Here is a 22,444-nt window from a genome sequence, read left to right on the forward strand (position 1 = left end):
AATTAAATGGAGATAGAAAGGAATATAGCTTTTTTCTTAGTGGTATTTGGCACATATACAAAAAATGACCATATACTAGGGCATAAACACCTCACAATTCAGTGCAAAAAGGCAGAGAGAGTCAATGTACCCTTCGCAGGTCATAAAGCAATAAAAGTTCTATAATAAAAGGCCATGGAAAGATGGATCAATAATTAATTGGAAACTAAATAATCTAATCGCAAAGAATGAGTGGGTTAAACGACAAATCATAGAAGCAATCAATATCTTGATCCAAGAGAGGGACAATAATGAGAAAACCTACCAAAACTTATGAGATGCTGAAAAAACATTGTTAGGGGAAGTTTTATATCGTTCAATGCCTACATAAAAAAATAGAGAAAGAGGAGATCTAATTGGACATGCAGCTGAAAAAGTTAGAAAAAGAACAAACTGAAAATCCCCAAGTAAATATCAAAACAGAAATACTGAAAACCAAAGAAGAAATTACGAAAATTGAAATTAAGAAAACTGTTGAACTAATAAATCAAACATTGATTTGCTTCCCCCCCCCCAAAAAAAAACAATAAAATTGGTACACCTTTGGTCAATTTGATAAAAAAAAAAAAAGAAAGAAGAAAACCAAATTAACAATATAAAAAGTGAAAAGGATGAACTCTCATCTGAGGAGGAAATTAAAACAGTAGTTAGAAATTACTTTGCCAAACTGTATGCCCATAAATTTGACAGTCTAAGTTAGATGGATATACATACATACATACATACATACATACATACATACATACATACATTTGTTTTAATTGGCCATTTTAACAGAAGAGGAAGTTGAATACTTAAATAACCCCATCTCAGAAAAAGAAATTGCACAAACCATCATTGAAATCCCTAGGAAAAAATCTCCAAGGCCAGATGGATTTAAAAGTGAATTCTACCGAACATTTGAAGAATGGTTTATTCCAATATTATATAGATTATTTTGGAAAATTGGTGAAGAAACTCATATCAAATTTTTTCATGATACAAATATGATTCTAATTCCTAAACCAGGAAGAGCCAAAACAGAAAAAGAGAATTATAGACCACTTTTTCTAATGAATGCTGACTCAAAAAATTTAAATAAAATTTTAGAAATACAACATCTTATCATAAGAATATTATATTATGATCAGGTAAGATTTATGCCAGGAATGCAGGGATTGTTCAATATTAGGAAAACTTTCAGCATTATTGAGCATACCAACAATAAAACTAACAGAAACCATCTCATTATCTTAATGGATGACAAAATAGTTTTTGACAAAATGCACCACTGATTCTTATTGAACACACTGGAGAGCACAGGAATTAATGTGTTCTTCCATAAAATAAAAACCAATGTCTACCTAAACCCATCAGCAAGAATGATATGCAATGGGGATACACTACACGCATTTCCAATAAGATCAGGAGTGAAACAAGTATGTCCATTATCACCACTGTTATTCAATATGGTAGTACAAATGTTATCTTGAGCAATAAAAGAAGAAAAAGAAATTGAAGGAATTAGAGTAGGCAATGAAGAAACTAAGTTATCACTCTTTACAGATGATATGATGATATACTTAGAGAATCCTAGAAAATTAAGTAAAATACTACTTGAAATAGTAAACACCTTGGGTAAAGTTTCGTGTTACAAAATATATCCGCATAAATATCTGCATTTCTATATATTATTAGCAAAACTCAACAGCAAGAGATAGAAAGAGAAATTCCATGTAAAGCTATGAGAGACTCTATAAAATATCTGAGAAGCCACCTGTCTAAACTAACCCAGGCACTATATGAACACAATCACAAAACATTTTTTGCACAAATAAAATCAGATCTAAGCAAGTGGAAAAACATGAGTTGCTCATGGGTAGGCCGAGCTAATATAATAAAAATGGGAATTCTACCTAAATTAATTTTTTATTCAGTATCATATCAAACTACCAGAAAATTATTTTCTTGAGTGAGAGAAAATATCAAAATTTATCTGGCAGAGCAAAAGTTCCAGAATATCAATGGAATTAATGAAAAGTAATTCTGGGGAAGGTGGTCTAGCCCTACCAGATCTCAAATTGTATTACAAAGCAGCAATCATCAAAACCGCTTGGTGCAGGCTAAGAAATACAGGGGTAGATTAGTGAAATAGGTTATATACTCAAGACACAGTAGTCAACAAATATAGCCATCTACTCTTTGATAAACCTAAGGACCCCAGATTCTGGGACAAGTATTCACTGTTTAACAAAAGCTGTTGGGAAAACTGGATTGCAGTGTGGTAGAAACGGGCATAGACCAATAACTGACACTGTATACAAGAATGAAGTCCAAATGGATACATGATCTAGGTATGAAGACAGATGCTGTAAACAAATTAGTAGAGCAAGGAATAATGTATTTGTCTGATTTATGGAGAATGGGGAAATTTATGACCAAACAAAAGGTAGAGAATGTTATGGATAAATTTGATTTAATTGTATTGAAATGTTTTGCACAAAGCAGAAAACTGGAAGGAATTTTTGCAGCTAGTGTCTGTGATAAAGGCCTCATTTCTAAAATGTATAGAGAATCGAGTCAAATTTACAAGAACACAAGTCATTCCCCAATTGACAAGTGGTCAAAGTATATGAACAGGGAGTTTTCACAGCAAGAAATTAAAGCTATCTATAGTCATATGAAAAAATGCTCTAAATCACTGTCAATCAGAGAAATGTATATTAAAATAACTCAGGTACTACATCAAACCTATCAGATTGGCTAACATGATAAAACAAGAAGATGTTAAATTTTGGAGAAGATGTAGTAGAGTTGGAAGACTAATTCATTGTTGATGGAGCTATGAAGTGATTCAACCATTATGGAGAGAAATTTGAAAGCATGCTGAAAGGGCTACAAAAATATGCATACACTTTTACCCAGAAATATTGCTTCTAGGACTGCATCACGCAGAGATCATAAAAATGGAAGAAGTTCCCTTGTATACAAAAATATAGCAGCTCCATTTGTGATCATGAACTGGAAATTATGGGGATGCCCATCACGTGGGGAAAGGCTATGCAAGTTACGGTATATGAATGTAACGGAATACTATTGTGCTTTAAGAAATGAACAGGAGGACTTTCAGAGATGCCTGAAAGGACTTATGTGAACTGATGCTGAGTGAAATGAGCAGAACCAGGAGAACATTGCACACAGTATCAGCCACAGTGTAAGAGGGCTGTTTCTGGTAGACCTAGCCCTTCAGAACAATGCAAGGACCTGAAACATTCATTAAGGCCTCTTGAGGCAAGATGCCATCCATATCCAGAGAAAGAACTATGGAACTGGAACACAGAATACGGCAGATTATTTTCTCTTGTGTTATGTTTTGTTTTGGTTTTTTTTTTTCTCATCATTTCTCCCATTCATTTTAATTCTTGTATGCAACATGATCAAAGTCAAAATGTGTTTAATAAAAATGTATCTGTAGAATCCATATAAGGTTGCATTCCATCTCAGGATGGGAGAGGAAAGGGAGGGGGAAAAATCTAAGACTTATGGAAGAGATTGTAGAAAACTGAAAACAAATTAATTATCAAAAAAGCAAAACTAAATATTTTACATTGAAAAAAGAATTTGTGATTATCATCTGGGTGAATGAAAAAGAAAAAGGACAGGAGATTTTATCAAGTATAGAGCAATGGTACTAAGTATATGTCTCTCTCATCCTCTTTGAAAAGAGGAGGCAGGAAGAAAGAGGAGGGGAAATGTATAATAGAATTGAGAGAAATGCATAGTTAACTTTCATAATTGTGAATATGAATGAAATTGACTAACCCATAAAAATCGACATAGATTCACAAGAAGCTAAATTGTGGAACTAAAGTAAAATCTCTTAAGCAGAAGTGAAAACTCAGTACTAGCAGTCATAATTTTAGAAAAGTTTACTGTTTTGTTGAAATGTTCTATTGTCAAAAAAGTAATACCAATAATTAAGACATATGCATCAAATAGCACAATATTCAAGTAATTTAAAATGTGAAACGATTTACAAGGAAGAACTAGGCAATAAAACTATAATAATGGGAAAATCCAACTGTACCCCTCACAGAATTAAATAAATCTAATTAAAAATCAAAGGAGAAAACAGTTAAGGACGTGAACAGAATTCTTGGATCCCTGACCATTATAATATTTTTTTGACTGGGGCCAGAGGATATTTGCTCTTTATCAACTGAGTCAGATAATGCTTTCTTTCTGTATATAGAAGTTAAATGTCAGACAGACCCTTGGATGAGGTTTCTTCAGTCGACCTCAAAGCATTTTCCTCCTGATATTGAGGAGAAAAGGTTGAAGTAATTAGTTTTCTTTGGAGCAGAAATAGCCTAAATGTAACAGACACAGCAGGTCAAAGTTCTTAGGACTGAGATGGTGGAAAATCTTGTACCTGAAGTTCTCTGACATCTTCCCCCACACAAAATGGTACCCAAAAGTCTTGTTGCTCCAGTCCAGTGCAATTATACTTATGAAATTAGTATATCCTAGCCTCTGAAGCAGTAATTACATGCAAGAAATCCTGGGGACTTCAATGTCAAGTACAAATTAGATATTCAGGGTCTTTTTGATTGCAAAGATAATGTCCTTGACTTCAGGAATGCAATTTTCTTTCAGAACCTTTTCATAAGGCATACGAACATCAGCCCCTATAACACAGAAGTCAGGAGCATAGAGGAAATTAAAATGTGGGACCTTCCACAATCCTTCCACAGATCTCAGTTCCCATCCCAAACTAGGGCCAGCCTCCTTCAGTGATTATGAGATGATTGTTCTTCATCACCCTGATACAATGGTGTCAGTGTCATTGGTCTAATGACATTGGTGGATCACCTCACCTTCCACTCCCTCTTTAGGTCATATAGCATTTGTTTCCACACAATGGTCAATGGGTCATACGTGGGAAACCAATGTAATATGGGTTCCTTCCATTCTATTTTAGCTTTTCCAATAGAAATCATTGGAATCACTTAACTGAGCTCCCTCTGGAAATTCAAAAGAAACTTCATATATTATTGTGTTTAAACATGACAATTGGGTTATCATACTAGTTTATTGATTTGAAAAATCCTCTTCCATCCTCTGAACTCCAAGGACTCACCAATTTTAATCTGGGACAGTGCCCATTACAAACTGCAAAACACTGTGAATGCTGGGCAGAAATACGATCTAAAGAACCATTAGGTCCCCTGAAGACAGTGGGCATAGGCTGAAGCTCACCTGACGTATGAATTATTGACAGCTGAGTTTGTAACCTGGTCAGTCACTTACAAAGAGAAATTGAAGGTAAGGATTTCACAAGTAGGCCTCAATCTAGCTATAGCTGCCTCTACAGCAAGGCCTATCTTGGATATTGGCATGTCAATTATTTTCTAATCTCTGTACTTCTTCGGCATCTCTGTTCAGATTGTAGGCACCTCTGAGCAAAAAGACAGTCCTGTCTAATTTTTTATCCCTCACTTTATTCAAAGCATAGCAAATTGTCGCTTGTAGCATCGTGGGTGACCAGCTGTGAAAGGGCCTCCTCTTCTGATAGGACATCTGAGGGTGATAGTCAGGGAGGCTGCTTCATCCCCACCCTCATTTTGTCTGTGTCTTATGCAATTATTTAATAGACACAGAGATATTTCTCATTACGCACAAAATCTTAACAAATTTACAAGTAGTTCTAAATTTGCAATACAAAGAAATACAAAATTTACTCTGTATTAGGGCATAAAATACCTCAAGTTTTACCTATTTTATGTTTAATGCCTCACAAACAAATACAGAAAAGCACAACTATTAAATACATCTTTTACTGCTCACAAAGTAATAAAGATTTTATCATGAAAGGCCTACAGAGGAAACAATTAAAGTTAATTGAGGACTTAATAATTTAATTCCCAAAGAATAAATGGCAGAAAAAATAGAAAGTTTCATTAAATATAACCAAAATTACACAACACATTAACTTTTGCATTGCAACCAAAGCAGTACTAGGAAAATACACACACACACACACACACACACACATTTATATATGTATATATATATATATATCTCCACGCAAATACATGTATGTGTGTGTATACATATATATATACATATATACATATACACATGTACACATATGAGAAATTTGATCAATAAAAAGAAAAAATAGATTAACTTTGCATATAAAAGTTCAAAGAAAATGAAAGCACTAAAAATTTAAAAACAAAAATGTCAGGTAAAAAAAGTAATTGAACAAGTCATAAATGAACTATGAAAGGGAGAGAAAAAACGAACATGCATGGATTTTTAAACGAATTATATCAAGCATTCCAAATTTTAATATTGTATAAATTCTTCAAATATAGGAAAAGGAGGTCATCCTACCGAATTCCTTCTTTGATATACATATGGCCTTGGTACCTGAACTAAAGATAAAGCAGACTAAGAAACCAAGAAAATAGTATGATGAAATCTAGGCACATTGAAAAAATCACACACCAAATACGAAATTAATCTCTAAAATGTATATGATTTAGATATCAATGTTGATGTCATTTAAAAAAAGAAACTAAAGAAACTAGAAATTTCTTTTCAAACCTATAAATAAGAGTTTCTGAGCAAACAAGAAAGAGAGAACAAAAGATAAATAAAATGACCAATTTTGATAAATTTTAAAAATGTTTTGTACAAACAAAATCAATAAAGTTATATTGAAAAGTACATAGGCAAGTCGGGGAAATCTTTGTAGAGAGTTTCATTTAAAAAGGTCTCATTTCGCGGGGAGGAGCCAAGATGGTGGAGTACAAAGACACACATACGCTAGCTCCAAACCCACAGCCCATAAAATATGTGTAAAAAAAACTCCCAATAAATTCTGGAGCAACAGAAGCCACAGGAGCGTAAGAGATTTCTGTTCCAAAGAGACCTGAAAACCTGACGCAAAAGGTCCATCATGCACCGGACCTGGAGCAGAGCCCAGCCCTGCCTCAGCCACGCAGTGCAGAGGGGAGTGGATCCAAGCAGGCTTCAGGGACAGAATCTCTAGCAGCCACGCAGGTCCCTCCACCTACAGTTGACAAGGGTTGCTGAGAGGGTCTCTTTGGCTCGTCCAGAGGGGAGTGGGGTGTCCTCATAACTCAGGCCCCCTCAGGAGGCATCAGGGGGAGCAGCAGCGGACATGGGCTCCCCAAGCAGGCAGGAGCTTGGATCCATTGTTGAAGGTCTCTGCATAAACCTCCTGAGAGAACTGAGCCCCTTGTGGCGGCCCTGCCCCCCCTGAGCACCTGAACTTAATCTCACACTGAATAGCAGCCCTGCCCCTGCCAAAAGCCCTGAGGCTGGGAAGCAGCATTTGAATCTCAGACCCCAAGCACTGGCTGGGAGGATCTGCAGGCGAGGTGGGGGTGGAAAGAGAACTCAAAGTCAAGTCACTGGCTGGGAAAATGCCCAGAAAAGGGAAAATATAAGACTATAGAAGGCTACTTTCTTGGTGAACAGATATCTCCTCCCATCCTTTTTGATGAGGAAGAACAAGGCTTACCATCAGGGAAAGACACAGAAGTCAAGGCTTCTGTATCCCACACATCCAAAATAAATATAACATGGGCTCAGGCCATGGAAGAGCTCAAAAAGGATTTTGAAAATTAAGTAAGAGAGATGGAGAAAAAACTGGTAAGAGAAATGAGAGAGATGAAAGAAAACAATGAAAAGCAGGTCAACACCTTGCTAAAGGAAACCCAAAAAAATGCTGAAGAAAATACCACTGTGAAAAATAGGCTAACTCAATTGGCAAAAGAGGCTCAAAAAGCCAATGAGGAAAAGAATGCTTTCAAAAGAAGAATTAGCCAAATGGAAAAGGAGGATCAAAAACTCACTGAAGAAAATAGTTCTTTCAAAATTAGAATGGAACAGATGGAGGCCAATGACTTTATGAGAAACCAAGAAATCACAAAACAAAACCAAAAGAATGAAAAAATGGAAGATAATGTGAAATATCTCATTGGAAAAACAACTGACCTGTAAAAGAGATCTAGGAGAGACAATTTAAAAATTATGGGTCTACCTGAAAGCCATGATCAAAAAAAGAGCCTAGACATCATCTTTCATGAAATTATCGAGGAAAACTGCCCTGATATTCTAGAACCATAGGGCAAAATAAGTATTCAAAGAATCCACAGATCACCTTATGAAAGACATCCAAAAAGAGAAACTCCTAGGAACATTGTGGCCAAATTCCAGAGTTCCCTAGTCATGGAGAAAATATTGCAAGCAGCTAGAAAGAAACAATTCAAGTATTGTGGAAATAAAATCAGGATAACACAAGATCTAGCAGCTTCTACATTAAGGGATCGAGGGACGTGGAACAGGATATTCCAGAAGTCAAAGGAGCTAGGACTAAAACCAAGAATCACCTACCCAGCAAAACTGAGTATAATACTTCAGGGAAAAAATTGTCTTTCAATGAAATAGAGGACTTTCAAGCATTCTTGATGAAAAGACCAGAGCTGAAAAGAAAATTTCACTTTCAAACACAAGAATGAAGAGAAGCATGAAAAAGTAAATAGCAAAGAGAAGTCATAAAGGACTTACTAAAGTTGAACTGTTTACATTCCTACATGGAAAGACAATATTTATAACTCTTGAAACTTTTCAGTATCTAGGTACTGAGTGGGATTACACACACAGAGAGACAGAGAGCACAGAGTGAATTGAATAGGATGGGATCGTACCTTAAGAAAATGAAATTAAACTGTGAGAGAGAAATATATTGGGAGGAGAAAGGGAGAAATGGAATGGGGCAAATTATCTCTCATAAAGGAGGCAAGCAAAATACTTTTTAGTGGAGATTAAAAGAAGGGAAGTGAGAGAAAAGCATGAAGTCTACTCTCATCACATTCCACTAAAGGAAGGAATAAAATGCACACTCCTTTTGGTATGAAAACCTATCTTACAATACAGGAAAGTGGGGGAGAAGGGGATAAGCAGGGTGGGGGGGATGATGGAAGGGACGGCAGTGGGAGGAGGGAGCAATTTGAAGTCAACACTCTTGGGGAGGGACAGAATGAAAAGAGAGAATGGAAGCAATGGGGGGCAGGATAGGATGGAGGGAAATATAGTTAGTTTTACACAACATGACTATTATGGAAGTCATTTGCAAAACAACACAGATATGGCCTATATTGAATTGCTTGCCTTCCAAGGGGAATGGGTGGAGAGGGAGGGATGAAGAGAAGTTGGAACTCAAAGTTTTAGGAAGAACTGTCGAGTACTGTTCTTGGTACTAGGAAATAAGAAATACATGCAAAGGGGTATAGAAAGTTATCTGGTCCTACAGGACAAAAGAGAAGATGGCGACAAGGGAAGGGATGGGTGATAGAAGAGAGGGCAGATTGGTGATAGGGGCAATTAGAATGCTCGGTGTTGTGAGGTGGAGGGAGGGGACAAATGGATAGAAAATTTGGAACCCAAAGTTTTGTGAAAATGAATGTTAAAAGTTAAATAAATTAATTTAAAAATAAGAGAGGCAGAGTCAAAGAGGGGATTATATTGCAGGTAGGGAGATGGCATGCAAATGTGCATTAACAGGAAAGGAAATAAAGAGTGTAGGGAATAACTGCAAATGGAACTGCATAGATCTTGGCAAAAATTGATTCAGAGAGATTTCTTTCTTTATCGAGATTTAATTTTGTTCTTTTTCCTTGCAATTTATCCCATAACCTGTCTCTCACAAGAAAAACTGTTATTCGCTTAAAAAAGAATGCTTCCTATTCAAATGGAACTGGATAATTCAAATAGCATATTTAGAAATATTTACAAACAAAATGACTGGTTCACAAATTAAATCCAGATCTCCAAGGAGAGACATGAAAATTCCATAGAGGAGGTCATCAAGACTATATTATTTAGGCTTATATGGAAATATGTTTTGCATGAATCCACATGTATAATCAATATCAAATTGCTTGCCTTCTTAAGGAGGGGAATGGCTTGAGAGAGAGGTAAAGAATTTGTAACTCAAAACCAAATTTTAAATGACTGTTAAGACTTTTTTTTACATGTAATTGGGAAATATTTAATAAAATAAAAATAATTTTTACAAAAAAAAAGGTCTCATTTCTAAATTATATAAGGAAATAATTTAAATTCGCAAGAATCAGACCTAATCCCCAGTTCATAACTGGACAAAACACATGAAGAGGTCGTTTACTAAGGATGAAATCCAAGGTATCAATAGTCATTAGAAATCTTTATATTGCTATTATTCAAGTAAATGGAAATTCAGTTTACTCTAAAATTCCACCTCACATCTAATATATTGACAAAGTTTACTAGAAAAGGAAAATAACGATTTGTAGGAACTGTAAGAAACAGGAATGTTAATTTACTGTTGGTAAAACTGTGGGTTGATGCAACCATCATGTAAAAGAATTTAGAACTTTCTTCAAAAAGTTAGCAAACTGTTCAATCCTTTAACTTTGTGATACCACTATTAGGGCTATCCCACAAAAGGATAAAAATAAAAAGACACTCGCGTATAAAAATGCTATAACATGTTTGTGCTTGTTTGCAAAGATCTGGAAAGAAAGGAGTGTTTATCAAGTGGGAAGTGGCTGAACAACTTATGGCATATAAATGTAACAGAAGTTATAGTGCTATAAGAAATCATGAAGGGGAAAGTTTCAGAAAAGTCTTGAAAGGCTTGTATGAGCTGATACAGAGCAAAGTGAGCAGAAACAATAATGTATACAATAATAACATTGTAAAAAAATTAATTTTGAAAGACTTAAGAAATCTTATCAAGAAATGATCAATCACAAATCCAGAATACTTAGGAAAAACATACTGTGCACTCCTGACCAAGAAGTGATGGTACAAATTGGGTCTTATATGACATAGTTAATAGGAGGATTTTGTTTTCCCTGACTGGATTTTTTCATTAAAGTTTGTGTGTTTGTGTGTTTGTGTGTGTGTGTTTTGTTTTAGGATGGGATGGGAAAGAAGGTGGGAGAGGGAAAAATAGATTTTTATTCATTGAAAAATATAATTAAATTTTTAAAAGTTTGCTCCTGTCAAAGACACCATTACACTTTATTTTTAATAATACACATTCCCATTAAAATATAAGTCATCTGAGCCTAAGTATGAGGTTCTCAGTCAAAATCAGGAGGTTTCTCAAAAGATATGAAGTTGTGGGGCACAGACACCGAGAGAAAATGAGAGAAGGGAGGGAGATTGGTTTAAATAAGTATTCTTTGTTTACAAATGATAACACAGCTATTGATAAAGTCTATAACTTTGCACTTTCTACTTATAGATGAAACCATTTGTCTGATGGCTTTAGGGTAGTACTACCTAGTGTCCAAATCATATAATACTATTCAATACTCCCCCTCTATACTAGCTGGTAATTGTTCAGTCTGTTGTAGGTTTGTTTCAGCAGATTGCAAAGAGGAAGGAAACAAGCCTGATATGTACAACTATTGCTATGACATCACCCACTGAGTGTATACCAAGTTTGCACCAATATCATGGCTTTAAATATTTTTGCATTCTTGTCTGACTTAGGCGCCAAATTGTATTACATTTTGTTTTTCAATTAGAAATAAAACCTACAATCACAAAGTAAATTTGAACAAACTGAAAGAAATATGAATATCACTGGGGTGCAATAAATGTAATTTGATGTCTAGAGATTTTAAAAGTGACTTTACAATTAAATCCTTTGATATAAGGGCACTGAAAAATCCATAAGATAGGTGAAATCATATTTAGGATATAATGTGTCCACCAAGAGAATAGACTGAGAATATTGGGAGTAGTTAAATTTAATTTGATATGAAAACACCATGTACATAAAATTGATGTTATACTCAATCTATTAAGTTGAAATTATTTAGCACTCTACCTATGGAAATACGTCAAGGTGTTTTATAATGATGATTAAAAGATGATTACAGAATTTCTGTGTGAAAAAGGGAAATGTAAGCACATATCACTTTATATGACCTTACCTAACAAAGAGGGTGGATTTGTTATTTCCGGTATATGTCAAAACAGGCATCATTTGTAATTAAGGCAGTTGTCTAGGGGCTTTGAGTCAAGAATTATGAACTGATGCGATCCAAAAAAATTTATTTTATTGTACCATTTGCAAGGAAATAAAAGAGGTGAAAAACTATTTTCACAATGTTGAAATAAGATTTATCTGAGAAATTTTGAGCAAGCAAACAATAAAAGTACTTAAATATTTAGCATTGTTGGCCAAAGAAAAAGATTCTGTACAGATTTCCTCCCACTTCAGTTATCTTCTTATATATAGTAAAGAAACTAACAAATGTTAATTCACCCTGCCTATGTACCCATTTCCTGCTATCCACCACAGGAATATCTATATTTTAATGAAGTAATCAACAGTTCCTCTTACAGCCCTCTCTGACTAGAATACACCTACTGAAAAGATCAGTCTATGGTTACTTGTGAACATAGTTATATGATGTCTCCTATAGCCAAAATATTTCATAGAAAGATTGCATTTATTTCAATTTAAGTCCTTTAAAGAATTCCTTCTCCACTCTTCCAAAGACCTAGCTTTAGCAATGCTCTTCTATTCCTTATCAAAAGATTTCATTTCTTTCAGAGATCCTTTGTCACGCCATAGCTCTGATATTAGTTCAAAAGATCCCTTACTTCTTTATAAAGGGAGAAAATGAAAAATAATTATTCCCATAGAGTTTGGGTATGATTTTTCTGTAATTAAATGAATATACCTGGGATATGACTAAATGATCAAAGCTGTAAAATACTTTTTAAATTTATTACAGCATATGGATCACAAACAGGTAAAACATTAATACATCACCTAGTCCATTTTAACCAAATAATCTTAAATATTTAAGAAATATAATCTAGGAGTTGCATTATCACACTTCTTAATTATATTTATTTTCTGCTATAAATGCTGAAGAGAAACAAAATGAAAAGAGGAATGGAGGAAAATTAGACTAGAGGACACTGATAATCCATAAATTATTTGCACAATACCTGATTAATCATATATTTAATTAATCTATTTCAGTTTGCTTTGCATGACCTTAAAAGTCCAAATAAAATTTTGCAAATTTGTCTAAAAGTCATTATGAAATTTGAAAGTAGCACTGTGGTTATGAAACTACCTCCACCCTACCCCCCAGCCCTTGCTTATACTTTTTAGCTATAAACAAGTATTGTGCTGAATCACCATGTTAGACAATCAGTGACAGTCCTGCCAACTCAAGCACACTGTTTCTTACTGTGATTTCCAAACTGTTCATTCAGGCAGATGAACTACAAACAAATCAGTCCCTCATTGTCCTGTGAAGAGATCCAAGATTAAAGAGGAAAAAATAGAAGCCTCAGAGCAGGTGTAGGAGAGGCCATTTATTGTTTATAGGACTTATAAAGTAGCTTGGCTTTTTCTACATTTAGAAATTACACAAACTATTGACATTTAATAGACACATTCTTTATCAAAAGGAAAATTAAGGGGGGGGAGTCAAGATAAAGAAGACTTCTTCCTAAAACCCCTACAGAAATATTTAAACAATGTCCTAAAACACATTCTGAAGTGGCAGAACACGTAAAAGAACGGGGTGAAACAAGTTTCCAGTCTAAGACAAGTTGTAAGTTTGACAGGATAGGTCTGTTGCCCTGGGCTGAGAGTGGAGTACAGTCCAGTGCAGGGCACACCAGTGAAGATTCAAACTAAACAAACCAGTTGCAGGTGGTAAGAGTGATTGAATCAGTAGCAGCAGCTGCTTACAGAGTTCTCAGTCCACCTATTGTAAAGAGGTCTAACAATTGATCATTAAGAGATTACAGGGTTCTGTTTACTGGCTCTGGGGCCAGGAATCTGTTGGTATGCTGATATTCAAATACAGGTCATAGTCCTTATTGGCAGTCCCAAGGTGAGGAGGAGCAGTAGCAGACCAGAATTTGCAGCCAGAGAGAAGGGTATTCATCACAATCCAAGGGCAGAAAAGAGTGCTTGTAATCACTCACAGTCCAAGGCACAGGTAAGGAGAGTAGCAAATACACCTCTCCTTAGATCATATCACCTTGACAGAACTAAAAACTTACAGGCCCCTAGTAGTATCTTTGCAAATAGCTACACAAAACTCTGATCTTGGGACAGTGCACCCTCAATCCTGTAAGCAGAGTCCCACTTTAGCAAAGAACTAAAGGTCAAGAAACAGGTGAGGAAAATGAGCAAACAACAGAAAAACAATTCTGACTGTAGAAAGTTACTATGTTGACAAGGAAGGGCAAAACGCACAGGAGAAGACAGCAAAATCAAACTCCTACATCCAAAGCATCAAAGATATATATGAATTGATCTCAGGCTATGAAAGAACTCAAAAAACCTATAGAAGAACTCAGAACATAAAGAAATTAGCACCTTAAAATGTAAAACAGGCTAAATGGATAAAAAGGTATAAAAATCTAAACAACAAAAGACTACCTTGTAAAGCAGAATTGGCCAAATGGGAAAAGAGGCACAAAAATTAACTTAAGGAAAAAACTAATTTAAAAAAATATATAATTGATCAAATGGAAAAGGAGGTCCAAAAGTTCACTGAAGAAAATAATTCCTTAAAAAACAAAATAGAGCAAGATGGAGCTAATGACTCTATGAGACATCCAGAAATGCTAAAGCAAAACCAAAAGAATGAAAATGCAGAAAACAATGCAAAATATCTCTTTGTAAACACAACTGAACTAGAAAATAGACCAAGGAGAGATAATTTAAAAATTGTTTTACTTCTATAAAGCTGTGATAAAAAAAAGAACATAGACATCATCTTTCAAGAAATTATCCAGGAAAACTGCCCTGATACTCTAGAATGATAGAGTAAAATAAAAATTTAAAAAATTTACCAATCATCTCCTGAAAGAGATTCAGTCTTTATGAGTGAATTGAGATAATGGTGCTAGTGGTATGGGTTAATATTGTTGTTGCCCTGCTCAGCTTTGTTTTCTCGGAGACAGAAGCTTCAGAGTGGAGCAGTTCCCATGAGCTGAGACATGGAGCAGAAGGAGAAAACTGCCTACATATGAATCCAGTCAAGAGTTGGGAGTGGTCAGCATACATAGGAAGAGCCCTGGGACTTGGAAACCAACCTCAGAGTTAAGATGAAAGAGGACTTTACTTGGACAATTGACGTTGATGAAGATTTTTCTCACAGTGACCTAGGGATGAACAGTATGGTACTTTAAAAAAGGACATTACTTGGACACTTGATATTGATTGAATTACATATTTTACTTAAGGACGTTGCTATTATTATGAGATACATATTGATTGAATAATGTACTTTGCTTAAGGATGTTGCTATGAATGTCATACTTAACCTTACTGAATAATGCTTATTTTGTTGCTGACTAGAGAGTTCATTATACTATGTGATTAGACCCTTGAAAACATGTACAGTAGCCTCTTCAGGTGTGCTGCCCGTGATTGGGTTTACACTTAATCACAACGAAAAAATGAAAGAGGTCATATGTTCTTTTGGTTTTCTTAAATTTCTTTTCTATCTTCCACTTCCCCAGACTCTCTTAAAAGTGGTAATTAGATAACACAAATCTAGGTGGCAAAAGTGAAAAAAAAAAGCTATTCTTTCTTTTTTGCCTCCCTTGAATAGAAAAGAGTTGAAATTAGATGAAGCAGAGGGATGGATTGTTTCACTGCCTCTTTTTGTAAGCATATCAATTTATGGTAAGAATTTTGTCTATTGATCTAAACAAATAAATGTTATACATAAAATTGCCAAGTTGATTTTTCTCACCCAACATTTTTAGCACATCACTTACTACTCAAGAATCCATTGTGGTTTTTATTCTGATAAATTGAATTTCAAAACCAAAAAAATCTTGTCATCACATATTTTCCCCCGCCCTTCTCATATCTCAGTAACTCCACTCATTTTTCTCATAATAAGGAAAATATAATAGTCATATGGGTTCCATTGCCATCCTTGAACATAGATTTTCCTTACATCTATGCCTTTTCTTACTCTTAATACTCAGTCTTGACTATTTCCTTTACAAGCATTCCTAATATTCCTACTCCAAGAAAACTTCCTTTATTATTTCTACCCTGCATGCATTATTATTTTTGTCCTATACCATTAGGACTTATGTAGATTTCTTATTATATATTTGTTTGCCACAGCAATGCAAACTTCCACAGTCACGCAATTGACTAGGAAGTATAGCAATCAAAAAATAATCCCCCTGTTTTTATGCCCCCCCCAAAGAAAATGTACACGTCAAGTTTTGTTTTTTTGTTTTTGTTTTTGTTTTTTTCTGAAACAACTTGTGGCATGATGGATAAAGTTCTGAACCTGGAGTCAGAAAGATCTGAGTGCTAAACCAGCCTCAGAAGTTTACTAACACTATTAGGCAATTTGTTTAAGTTCTGTTTGCCTCAGTTTCTTCAACTATAAAATGGGTTTCATAATAGCAGCTATTTCCCAGAATAGTTGTGAGGATCAAATGAGGTAATATTTGTAAAGCAATTAGCACAGTTGCTATTTAATTGTTTCAGTTGTATTTTGACCTCATAAATAGATTTGGGGTTTTCTTCACAGGTACATTAGAGTAGTATGTCATTTCCTTCTCCAGCTCATTTCACAGATGAGGAAACTGAGATAAACAGTGTTATGTGACTTACCCAGGGTAATAGCTGGTAAGTATAAGAGACCAGATTTGAAATCAGATCTTCTATCCACTGTGCAAATTGGCTGTGTCCTGAAATGTAATAGGTGCATCAGAGGAGTAAAATGTACTGGCCAGGAGAACTATGAGTCGTTGTAATAAATAAAGCATTTTTTTTATTTAAAGTTTTTAACATTCATTTCCACAAAATTTTGAGTTCCAAATTTTCTCCCCATCTCTCTTCTTCCCCCAACCCAAAATGCCTTGCATTCTGATTACCACTTCTCCCAGTGTTCCCTCCCTTCTAACATGCCTCCCTTCCCTTATCCCCATCTTCTCTCTTGTCTTGTAGAGTAAGATAAATTTCTTTACCCCATAACCTGTATTTCTTATTTCCCAGTTGTACACAGAAACAATTATCAATGTTTGTTCCTAGAATTTTGAGATCCAACTTCTTTTCGTTCCTCCCTCCCCACCCATCCCTACTGACAAAGTAAGCAATTCAATATAGGCTATATGTGTGTAGTTTTGCAAATGACTTCCAATATAGTCATGTTGTGTAAGACTAACTATATTCCCCTCCATCCTATCCTGCCCCCATTTCTTCTTTGACCTTATCCCTCCATGAGTCCCTCCCTCAGTGCTCCCTTCTCCCATTGCTCACCCTTCCGTTATGCCCCCCTTCTTATCTCTTTCTCCCCTACTTTTTTGTGGTGTAAGGTTTTCATACTAAATTGAGTGTGCATGTTATTCCTACCTTGAGCCAAATTTGATGAGAGTAAGCTTCACTTTTTCCCTCTCACCTTGCCTCTTTTCCCCTCCATTGAAAAAACTTTTTCTTGCCTCTTTTATGAGAGATAATTTGACCCATTTCATTTCTCCCTTTCTCCTCCCAACATATTCCTCTCTTACCCCTTAATTTTTTTTTTTAGATATGATCCCTTCCTATTCAACTCACCCTATGCTCTCTGTCTCTGTCTCTGTCTCTCTCTACATAGGTGTGTATGTGTGTATTACGTATGTATGTATGATCTCTCCAACTACCCAGATACTGAGAAAAGTTTCAAGAGTTACAAATATTATCTTTCCATGTAGGAATGTAAACAGTTCAACTTTAGTAAGTCCCTTGTGATTTCTTTATCCTGTTTGATTTTCCATACTTCTCTTGATTCTTGGGTTTGAAAGTCAAATTTTCTTTTCACCTCTGGTCTTTTCATCAAGAATGCTTGAAAGTTCTCTATTTCATTGAATGACCATTTTTCCCCTGAAGTATTGTACTCACTTTTGTTGGATAGGTGATTTTTGGTTTTAATCTCAGTTCCTTAGACTTCTGGAATATCATGTTCCATGCCCTTTGATCCCTTAATATAGAAGATGCTAAGTCTTGTATTATCCTGAGATTAAAAAGCCCTCTCACTGACCTTTTGAGCTACCTTTGGTGCCTGTGAGTTGAGGGATGTGAGAACCTCCACTGCTGCTGGGGATTCCACCTGCGACATCTGCTCTGACCCTGCTCCTCCCCGTACTGGTGCAGCCCAGTGCAACAGACCTTTCCCATCAGCCTTTCCCTGAGCTGGAAATCTCCTCCACTCCATCGTTCTGTGGCTTCTACTGCTCTAGAATTTGTTGAGAGTCATTCTTTACAGGTATTTTGTAATTTCTGCGGGAAGAGATAGAGCATTTATGTCTTTGCACTCCACCATGTTGGCTCAGCCAATAAAGCAAAATTTAAAAAAAACGAAATGAGACTTTGGAAGGAAAAGATATGAAAATATCTTAAAATGTTTAGAACAAAGGGCAGAAATTCTTACGTAAATCATGGATATGCCAAAAAAAAATGAATGGAAAAATCAGAATTACTTGACTTCAAGAAAAAACAATAAATTTTAAGAAAAAGTCAAAAAATTACAACTAGAAAACAATATTTTTACTTTTTTTATATGTCCAATGCTTAATAAAATGTTTGTTGACTGACAATGAGTAAGAACAATCTGATTCTATGAAAACCATGACAAATCAGGAGAAATCTAGAAAGAAAATATAAATTTATAGCCATTAAAAGTGACTAAGTAATGTTGAAATTTTGACAGTCTCATAAAAAGAGGAGATAAGTGTCTCTTCAAAACAATGTTTTCATGTGTCAGAGAGTGAATTAAATATGACAAATACAGAGTTCAGATGTTAGTTTGTATTATTTTATTGTTTTAAGGAGTGGAGAAAAGGAAACGTTAGGAAAGAAATAAGGAAAGGAGAAAAAATGCATTTTTTTTGCATAATAGAAATGTCACTCCAATTATAGGTTATTAGTGTTAATAAACATCTTTTTGAAGATGGGACTAAGAGGAAGGAATCATTTCACTTTTTCATGTGAAATCATTTTCACTTTTTTAACAATTTTATGTGATTGATATTATTAGCTGTATTTAATTTTTCCACATTTTTAAAAAGGGCATATTTCATGGACCTACCAAACCAAAATGATTAACAGATTTCTGACTTGCATATCATTGTCTTCTCCTAACTCAAATTTGCATTGCTCCTTTTCTTCTCTTTCCTGTTTTATGTATATTCTATTATTTGTAACTGTTCTCATTTTTCACCCTCAGGTTATACATAAATACAACAAAAGCATATGAGTTCTAACACCATATTTCTGTCAGTCTCCATGCTAGATTAGAGCTCAAATAGAGGTAGTACAAAGGATAGAGTGACAGGTCTGGAGTCAGGAAGACTTGAGTTTCCATCCTCCTCATACTAGCTGCGTGATCCTGGGAAAATTATTTCCATTTTTGTTTGCCTCGGTTTTCTTATCTATCCAATGGGAATAATACTAGCACCTACTTCTCAGGGTTGTTGTGGGGATCTAATGAGATAACAATTGTAAAGTGCTTTGCACAATGTTTAGCATATAATAAGTGCTACATGCATGTTAGCTGCATGATCATCATCATTAAGATGTAGCAGTAGCAGCAGTAGCAGTAGTCGTAGTAGTCATAGGAGGAGGAAAAGGAGGCGAAGGAGCAATCTTGTATGATAAATATTATATTGAGATATCTGAGTACTGGGGCAGTTAAGTGGCACAGTGCATAAAGTACCAGGCTTGGAATCAAAACGACTCTTCTTCATAACTTCAACTCTGGCCTCAGAAATGTACTGGCTCTGTGATCCTGGGCAAGTCATTTAAGCCTGTTTACCTTGGTCTCCTCATCTATAAAACGAGCTGGAAAAGGAAATGGAAAAATCACTCCAATATCTTTGTCAAAATAACCTTAAATTTGGTAAGAGGAATCAGATACAACTGAAAAGCCTGACTAACAGCAACAACAACATCTAGGTATTTAATTTGTCCATTACAATCCTGCTTAATGCATATGATAAGTGTCTGAAGTGGTCACAGGCATTTGAATTCATACTACTTGAGGTTCTAATTAAGAAAAATAAGGTAAATAGTTCCAGTCCCAATGGAGATATGCTATGAAAATTCAAATATTTTGACAACTTCAGGGAATTCATTATATACAATAATCAAGACCTAGCTATGACCAACTTTGAGTGATATAGAAAAAAAAAAAACAATCACTAAACAAATTGGAGGTGTGGTCAATTTAGCAATCAAAATGATTGAGTTACTCTAGGGAGAAAGTACTCTGTAAAAAATATTACTGGAGTAAAAGGCTTTAGTCTTGATGTGGTCAGTGACTACTTCTGTGACCCTGAACACAGCATTCACTTCTCTTGGTCTTCAGTTTTCTGTTGTGTATAACTAGATTATTAGGTCAATTGCTCTTTAGAATTCCTTCCAAAATCTCATATTTTTATGATGCTTTGCCTTTCATTGACCATCACTATTCTTAAGTCACATTACATTTTCTTTTTGAATTCTTTAGTAAGCTTCTTAAAAGCTAGAATGTGGTGGGGGTTTTTAAGTATTTGTATCCAGATAAACTAAAACAGTACCTGCAATATTTTATATGTAGTTAAATGCTTGTTGTATTGGTTTTAATTGAGTCTGTAATAAGCAAAAATTAAGCATATAAAGTAGGAAGGGCAAAAAAAATCCCCTGACCTCAAGGAGTGTGCATTCTAATGGTGTTCTGAGATAAGTTGTATGATCCTCTAATACCAACTCCTCTCTCAAACTGTTCCTTTGTACCATTGTCAAGATAATCTATCTAAATTAACAAATTTGACCATAATACTCTTTTATATTTATTTTTTTTTGTAGTTCTACAATCACTACCATAAAACTTAGATTTTTACCCCCCCCACCTACCACAACGACCCCCCTCCCTCCCCAAGACTGCATGCAATTCTATATAGGATCTACATATACTTTCCTATTGAATACATTCTCTCTATAGTCATGCTATGTAGATGAATCAAAATAAATGGAAGAAATCACATAACAAATCAAAATATAATGCACGCGCGCACACACACACACACATGCACACAAATGATCTGCGATATTCTACGAATGAGTTCCATGGTTCTTTCTCTGAGTGTGGAAGGCATTTTGCTTTAGAAACTCATTGGGAATTTTTTTTTAAGTTCTTACATTATTACGAAGTTCCAAGTCTACCAGAAAAAAAAAAAAAAAACAAAACTATCACACACTGTGGTCGTTGCTGTGCATAAAATTCTCCTGGTTCTGCTCCTTTCACTCAGCTTCAGATCATATAAGTCCTTCCAGGCCCCTCTGAAGTCTTCTTGTTCATCATTTCTTATGGGACAATAGTAATCCATTGCACTCATATACCATAATTTATTCAGACTTTCCCCAACTGATGGGCATCCCTTTGATTTCCAGTTTTTGGCAACTACAAAGAGTGCTGTTATAAATATTTTTGTACCTGTGGGACCCTTTCCATTTTTTATGATCTCTTGGGGATATAGTCCTAGTAGTGATATAGCTGGGTCAAAGGGCATGCACATTTTTGTAGCCTTTTGGGCATAGTTTCAAACCGCTATCCAGAATGGTTGGATGAGCTCACAGCTCCACCAACAAAGAATTACTGTTCCAACGGTCCTACATCCTCTCCAACATTTATCATTTTCCTGTTCTGTCATGTTTGTCAATCTTAAAGATGTGATGTGGTACCTCAGAGTTATTTTAATTTTCCTCTCTCTAATCAAAAGTGACTTAGAGCATTTTTTCATATGATTATGGATATCTTGAATTTCTTCCTCTGAAAATTGCCTGTTGATATCCTTTGACCATTTATCAGTTGGGAAATGACTTGTATAGTTGTGCATTTGAGTCAGTTCTCTATATATTCTAGACAGGAGGCCTTTATTCCTGAAATTAGCTGTAAAAATCCTTTCCAAATTTACTACATCCCTCTGAATTTTGGTTGCATTGGGTTTGGTTGTGCAAAAACTTTTCAGTTTAATGTAATCAAAATTATCCATCTTGCATTTCATACTGCTTTCTACCTCTTCTTTAGTAAAAAAAAAAAATTCTTCCCTTCTCCATAAATCTGATAAATACACTTGCCCCTCCAGTTTGTCCATGGTATCAATCTTTATACCTAGATTGTGGACCCATTTGGACTTTATTCTTGTGTACGGTGTCCAGGATGGGTCTATGCCTAGTTTCCACCACACTGTCATCCAGTTTTCCCAGATATTTTTGTCGTACAGCGAGTTCTTATCCCAGAAGCTGGGGTCCTTGGGTTTATCAAACAGGAGGTTCCTGTATTCCTTGCCTTCTGTGTCT

The 22,444-nt window shown here is 35.2% G+C and overlaps 1 pseudogene; it reads right to left on the minus strand.

Annotated features, from left to right (window-relative positions):
• Positions 1–4,605: 4,605 nt before the first annotated feature.
• Positions 4,606–5,553, minus strand: LOC140532136 (pyruvate dehydrogenase E1 component subunit beta, mitochondrial pseudogene; annotated as a pseudogene).
• Between the last annotated feature and the right edge of the window lie 16,891 nt (positions 5,554–22,444).

This window comes from Notamacropus eugenii, chromosome 3 (genome assembly GCF_028372415.1).
Source record: "Notamacropus eugenii isolate mMacEug1 chromosome 3, mMacEug1.pri_v2, whole genome shotgun sequence".
In the NCBI taxonomy this organism is placed as follows: domain Eukaryota; kingdom Metazoa; phylum Chordata; class Mammalia; order Diprotodontia; family Macropodidae; genus Notamacropus; species Notamacropus eugenii.